The sequence below is a fragment of the Neodiprion virginianus genome, chromosome 2 (assembly GCF_021901495.1).
Source record: "Neodiprion virginianus isolate iyNeoVirg1 chromosome 2, iyNeoVirg1.1, whole genome shotgun sequence".
Lineage (NCBI taxonomy): Eukaryota > Metazoa > Arthropoda > Insecta > Hymenoptera > Diprionidae > Neodiprion > Neodiprion virginianus.
Window position 1 is genome coordinate 5,433,857 of NC_060878.1, and position 7,562 is coordinate 5,441,418.

The 7,562-nt window shown below is 36.1% G+C and overlaps 1 protein-coding gene across 6 annotated transcripts in view; it reads right to left on the bottom strand.

The window, feature by feature from the left end:
* LOC124297551 (band 3 anion transport protein) overlaps positions 1-7,562 on the bottom strand; it is a 59,539-nt gene that overhangs the window by 46,271 nt on the left and 5,706 nt on the right. For 2 of the 6 annotated variants that reach the window (XM_046748712.1, XM_046748711.1), the window contains exon 1: positions 6,012-6,283. The exons of the other annotated variants lie outside the window; for them this stretch is intronic. The gene's annotated coding sequence lies outside the window, so the exon portion shown is untranslated. Of the gene's footprint in view, positions 1-6,011; positions 6,284-7,562 lie in introns of those variants that run through there. 6 annotated transcript variants of the gene reach the window in all.

A 7,562-nucleotide genomic window follows, 5' to 3' on the forward strand; every position in this document is an offset into this window, starting at 1 on the left:
CTCAAAAACTCTTACTTAATATTCCGCGATTTTTTCTTCTATTCTTTTTTTTTTTTTTTGTTTTTTCAAAGCACCTCAAGCATTTTGGACAAACAGAACACCACGTTTCAACGATCCGTTAACTTCCAAAAAATTATGAATAATTCTGCACAGAATGTTTGGAATTCTTTTCTTCTGTACAAAATTTTGGGGATTTGAAAGAAAATTTTTCGGAACATTGAAACATCGTGCGTCGTTTGTACAAAATGATTAAAGTGCTGTAAGTAAAAAATAGTGAAAAAATTATCTCATTATGAGACAGATGTCAAAATGATTGAAATGGGAAGTAAGATTTTTGACAATTTTCTTAAAATTCTGACAAAATACCGTATTTTTTTTTTTTAGATGGGATTGAATAATCAAAAAAAATTCATGACTGGAGATAAAATACTGAAAAAATTGAAGAGTGCTTTTTTGAGAGGGGAAAATTGTATGACAAATTGCGAAAAGAATGAAAAATAGTGAGGAGAAAATCATTGGTCGAGTTTACATGGAACACTCCATATATATTATAAATATATGTATATAATATATATATATATATATATATATATATATATATATATACACATGTATGAAATAATAATATTATATGTGTATAATGGATACATTACACGTTTATAAGGTTGATGGATTTTCCACTCATGCGGAATAAGGTTCTTTATGCGGTCGCTAATCTGCAGACACTTATTACAGTATTTGCATTGTTTACCTTGTTTCGCTCTTTTACGAGTTTTCATGATAATAAACTTAGTAACGTTGGTGTAACGATGAATATTTCGGAAAAATTGTTACTTCGCATCTTCGGGAACGTCTGAAATTTAGTACACCACGATAAAAAAAAAAAAGATACCATTATTTTGAAGAACCGACCTCTAGAAAATCATTATAAAATTGTGCGACAATGATTTTTTCCCTGATGTTTCGTTACGTTAACGTTGCTAACTTCAGCCTCGTGAGTTTTCAAAATATCACATCGTGCGGTTTTCGAATCTCATTCATATTGCTGCAGGTTTGATTTGAGAAGAAAATAAATATACAAATAAATATCGCTGTGCGGTACGATCAACTTCAATCAATCACGTTCTCCGACGGTTGCGTTTTTTATTTTTGCATTTTAATCGTTCAATTGGAAAATGTGTCCTACCAAAGTTGTACGATTCAGAAGGAGAACACGTGAAGAATATTTTTCATACAGTCCGGCATCGTAACCGGTGATGCTGCGGAGGATGAACCAGTATTTTTAAATGGAATCGTAAATTTTTGTTTCAAATCAAATATTCTTTACTCGAAAACGTACAACTTCGTCGGGAAATTTTTTTTACGAAGTGAATAGTTCGTGAGTTACAAGAAAAAATGAAACTCTGCGAGACACGGGGAGGTGGATGCAAAAGGATCGCCCTTGGAATTGCTCTGCACGCGTTAGTAATTCTATTCACCGTGTCTCAACCTCTCCGCGTCCCGCGGAATTTCATTTCTTGTCGTAACTCACCAACTATTCGCTTTATAAAAAAATTTCCCAAGAAAGTTGTACATTTTCGAGTAAAGAATATTTGAGTTGAATCAAAAATTTATGATTCCATTTTAAAAAAAACTGGTCCATCCTCCGCAGCATCACCGGTTGCGATGCTCGACCTCGCGAAGAAAATTCTTCACGCGTTCCCCTCTGAAACGTACAAACTTTTGTAGGACACGTTTTCCAATTAAACCATAAGGTCGGTTGAAAGCGTAAGGCGTCTTTCAAATCAGGAGACACCCTGTATATATGCAACGTACATAATATATACAATATACATCTTGAACAAGTTTGAACGAGTAAAATTCATACTACACACGGAGATTGAAAGAAGAAAAAACGAGTCACGATCAACCAAACCTCCGAGACATCGTTTTTTCACTTTTGTCACAGCTGAAACACTCTTCTATCTATACATAATGCGATTGCGATTGACTTGAAGAAAAAAAAACCAAGGTGTATGTAAAACGAAATTCTTCTTCTCGAGTTCGTTAGTTTCTTTATGTACGCATAGCTGTAACGATCGATTTGAATTCAATTGAAATCGTCCAAAGGTTTGGAAAAAAAATGAACAAAAAATGAAGAAAAAAAAAAAATATATATCCGAAGATCGTTTGCTTGCCCGTGTTCGTTAATACTGTGAGTCACAGAAATTTTTATTATTTCCCTTCTTATATATACACATTCATAAGTGCATACATTCGTATTGTAACGAAAACAACACGACTGTCAATGAAACTTGCCCGTTTTTGTTTTGCGCGAAGGATACCGTGTGTCGCTTCATTATTATTATTATTATTATTATTATTATTGTCACCGTTATTAATATACATAAATACGCATACTATATGTATACCTATGTAAATGTATTATTATACCGTTAATTTTCAATGCGTATTGTACCCTGAATCATATTTTTCTCACCTTCGCACATCGATCTGTATTTTTTCAAACGTCGTCGTTTCTTTTATTACTACCTTCGTGTATAATATAATAAACTGTGTGTAAGACGTAAAACGTTACCGTGTAATACAATGCAACGGAGAGACGATGCGTCGATTATATACAGACTGGGAAAAAGAAGGGAAGAAGAAGAAAAAAAATTATTTCCAACAAGAAAATAATATTCTACACATACGTCGGTCTTAATCAAGCAGACTGGAATATTTTTTCCCCGACAACAATACGTGTTGTATATTATTAGACTGTGTCAAAAAAATCGACCGTTTTTTTTTTCCCCCAAAATTCAAGTCGTTTCGAGTTGTTAGTAATAACATTTAGAGTTGCGTCATCGCAATTTTCTGTTTTTCAATTGAATAACGTGAAAAGAAATTTTTTTTTTTTTACTTTGGAATTTTATGAATCGTCATTAGTCAATTTCAAAAGTTATTCAAGGTCCTTTGTTGACCTTTGACCTTAAATAACTTTTAAAAGAGTAGATTTATCACAAAACGATGGCATAACTTTTTTTTTAGTGCGTTAAATTCCCTATAAAAAAACGTTCTGGTCTCAACAGTACGCTAAATGTGTTGACGAGTTATAAAATTCCAAAGTTAAAATAAAAAATAATATTATTACTACAATATTAAATTGTTATTATTATTATTATAAATCCCAAAGTATTCGAACGAGAAATATAAAATCCCGATGATTCACCTTTGAATATTAATATTAAGAGCTCAAACTCGGACAGCATTCTTTTTTCGATTTGAATTTTGAAAGAAAAAAAAAAAACGATATGCGATTTTTTTATACAATCCAGTGTATAATATAACAGACATGTGCGTACCTAGATATTTCATTTTACACACATATCGAGACGCATGAAAACCTAGAGAGCATACCAAGGCACGCACGTAGATTCATTTGTTTTTAATTATTTTTTATTTTATTTATTTTTTGCTACTTTTGCGTATAATACTTATCTGCGAAATTGATTACAGGCAAACATATTAAACACATCTGTATATCCTACATGGGTATATTATACGATTATTGGTTTTCGCCCGCAGAGTTGTTCGGTTTTCTGCAGCTTGTGTGAAAAAAAAAAAAAAAAAAAAAATTCCGTCAAAATATGATGATCGCGGGTTGAGTGAAAGACTACGGTAATTATGCACGTACGAATTTTTGTCAAAGACAGATGTGTGTGCTGCGGACGAGAGTAAAAGCTGCTGAGGAGACTATTATTGACGGTTATTAAGAAGATGGAGGAAAAAAAAAACAGAAAAACATACGTTAGAAAGAATTAAAGACCAATTATACGTCGTTAAAAATGAATTCTCTGCATGCGTGGGCATACGTATGAAAATACAAACAGCGTGTCAGATAAATATTTCTTTTTTCTTCTACGATTGTAATAGTAAAAAGATGAAAAAGAAAATAACTTTTAATTCTACTCAAACGATGAGCTATCACTTTTTTTTATAAAAAATAACGAGCAAACGACACGATTCGGGCATCTAAAAAGATAGATATTATTACAGGATAGATAATGCCGTACTTGTGAATTTTTTACAAGTCACATGACTGTACATATGTTTATATTGTGTGTTATATGTATATAGTTAGTTTTTTGTGATAAAATTGCCCGTCTCTTAAAAATTTTCCAGTCAAAAATCTTTTCAATTTTCCAGACAATTTTTCTATCAGTGCAATAAATAAAATAAACATAAAATTCGAAACATTGAACATAAAAGAAATTTAATCTACCGTTGCAAATGACGTTTAATTTATTTCAAAGTCTACTTCACTATTGTAAACTGGAAATTTTTTTCTCAAATACAAACAATTGTTATCAGGTATCGCAAAAACTGTTGCATAATAATATTTGAAAGGATATAACGAAGCATTCAATTTTTATACTTCAATTTTTCGCGAAAATTTGGACAACCAAAAAATTCCAATATACTATACGTTATTTTTTCATGTAAACGAAGAATCCCCGTAACAATTCACCGACATTCATACACGGGACGGTAATTTTTTTTTTATCGAAACATCGAGCGAAGTCGTAGAGTGAAATAAATTGAATAAACAAAAAGAAAAAAAAAAGGAAAAATAATTCACGGGCAAGGAGGGAATAACAATCGAAGTTTGAATCGTTGAACTAACAAGTCGCACGCATTGCCTGTAATTCGTGAGAGGCGTTGATACGTTTTGCATGAATAACGCATGGGAAAAGGATTGTATCGGATCAAGACGCGGTTCGCACCCATTATTAGTAGTAGTACGTAGTAGCGGTCGTAGTGGAACCCAGGGAACGGAGGCCAGGGTCGCGTACGTTATTCCAGGCGACGAGACGTCAGCTGGCAACCAACAATAAGCCGGCATTACTAGGGTGGCCTCTAAACACGGGGTGTAGGTTGGTAGGGAGTGTCAATCGATAATACATACTAAACAGAAAACAGTCTTCGTCGTCGTTGCTTTCGTTTCCGTTTAAACACGTGGAAACGGCGTCGCGTTACGCGGATTTACAACCGCGTTGGAAGGAGAGAAAGAGAGAGAGAGAGAGAGAGAGAGAAGAAAAGGGAAGAAAAAAAACTGGCAACGATATTCAAATAGTTTTTTTAACGATACCCGTTTTACTCAATTTTTCTAGTTACTGTAACAAATGAAATTTTTCTCAGTGTATATAATCGTTGCAAGACTAAGATAATCATGATTTTTTTTTTCTTTCCAACGTTTCGTTGCGACGACGTTAGGTGCTGACTTCAAGCTCCGTTCTTGCGCCAAGCGTCCCTTTCTTCAAATGGCGACGAGGCAACAACGAACGGTTCAACTAAGAAATGGCAAATGATAAATACGGCTGTTCGTACGGTAAATCTTACGGAGTGCGGATCATATGATCGACGATTATAAACGTAAGCTTATCGATGTATATACGTGTAATACATATATCTTCTCATTTCTAATGCTTCCTGTACATGTAAGTATAAGTGTAGTCTGCACTGTACTTTCGATGTGTTGGGTCAGGTCAGAACTGCGTTCTCAACTTTCGGAATGTCAGAATCACACACACAAACACACATAGACAGGACAGCGTTGTCCGCATTTTACACTCTACAAACGAACGAAGAAAATAAAAGTATAATATTTTGAGCGTGCGAAACAGATACCTGTTAAACATACCCAATTAGATAATTGTCGCACGGATGATTTGAGCGTTTCATTTTGTCAATACCTCGTCGAGAAGTGAAGGAAACACTTGAATCGGGTCACGAGTACGTAAAACCGTAAATCCTCAATGATCTTGGATCAAGATCCATCGAACGTCACGAATAAGACTGAACAATGACACGTTACGTGTATCCAGAGGAAAGGAGTGTCGGTTTAAAAGAAGCAAAAACACCGAACCGCGATTTCCTAACCCGACGGTTAAAAGCGTCGTTGCAGAGCTTGGGTATCGATAAACGACGGCGAGTATCGTCACGGTTGATGGGAGATGCAATTTTCTTACCTTCACAGACGGACGGCGATGCCCTCGGCGTTGTTTTGCGGCGAGATTATTTATTCTCCGGAGGTTGCGGCAGTCCGGTGGAAAAACCGAGGTTCGCGCGACGCGGCCGAATCGGTCCGTCGGATAGCCGACGCGAAGCGACGTCGACGACGACGAGCTAGCGGAGGAGTCGGACTTTGTAAACGGCTTGACGACGACAAAGCGACGCTCTACTCGGCGATCGCGATCCGGCGAGCAAAGGAAGCCTTTTCCTCCTCTTCTCTACCTGTGCTTGCTTAGCACACTGACCGGCGAGACGCCCGGCGACCGGTCAAAGCCGACCCCCACCATGCACGGAGCTACACCCTCCTTTTCGAACGTATAAAATGTAACGTGGCGCATGGCGAGCGAATCGCTAGCTAGGAGCCTAGATACACCCTGAGAAAAATTTCATTTCTTACAGTGACTAGAAAAATTGAGCAAAACGGGTGTCGTTGAAAAAACTGTTTGAATATTGTTGGAACTGCGAAAAACGAGGTACGCCTAACCATTTTGCGCTGTCGTCGATCCTTTTTTGGTTATTGCAACGCAAAATGTCAGGTTCATGGCGCCCGTTTGCTGCTGCTTGTATCGTATTTCCCTGCTTGAATTTGAAAAATCTGATATCAGCAGCTCTAGCGCCTCTGGTGTAGAAAAAACTTTGTTCAACATTTATAACAAGATAGTGTTCTAAGGTTTTTGGGGTCGATGATTAAAAAGCGGAGTCCGGATTTAAAAAATTAAAGATGGCGGATCCAATATGGCCCGACGAAAATTTCAAACTCAAAATATGGTTTACACTCGAGACTACGACAATCACGTGACAATTTTACTCACTGACGTCACTCTGCACGCAACTATCGTACTTGTTACAGTAACAAAATCGTCATCTCACCTCATGTCATCCAGAATAATCGTACATATCACGATTCACGCTATAATAATTAGCCGATGAACGATGGACGATCTAAAATCATACCTATACTTAGGTTTTTTTTTTTTACGAAACTGAAAAATCTTGTTATTAATTTCGATGAAAAATTTTCAGAATGTTCTTCAAACTATAAATAATAAAGCCCTCGAACTCAAATTGCTCCAAGTGCTCCCAATTTTTAAAAAAAAAAAAACTCATAAATATAGATATGTTTTTAGACAGACCAAACTTTAACCCCCCCCCCCCCTTCAGGTTTGCACTTACACCGCTGCGACCGATTATCCTTTTTATCGAAGAAATAATAGGTATAACACATAAAGTATGTGTATCGAATACGCGCAGCAATTGATCCGGTTCCCATTTCCCCGTGCGCACGTTCAAAGAATACTTATCCGAACAATATGTATTACGGTACGTCACATACATATTACATGTTATAACGATCGGAAATAAACTTGAACCTCGGTGAAGCGCCTGAGTATGCTGCAGTTATCAGTATGTATAATAATATTCTTCTCAAGTTACGTAGCCAACTTATATGCACGCCATTATGCACATCGGTGTAACCGCGATTCAAATACGTATGCGATCCATCCATC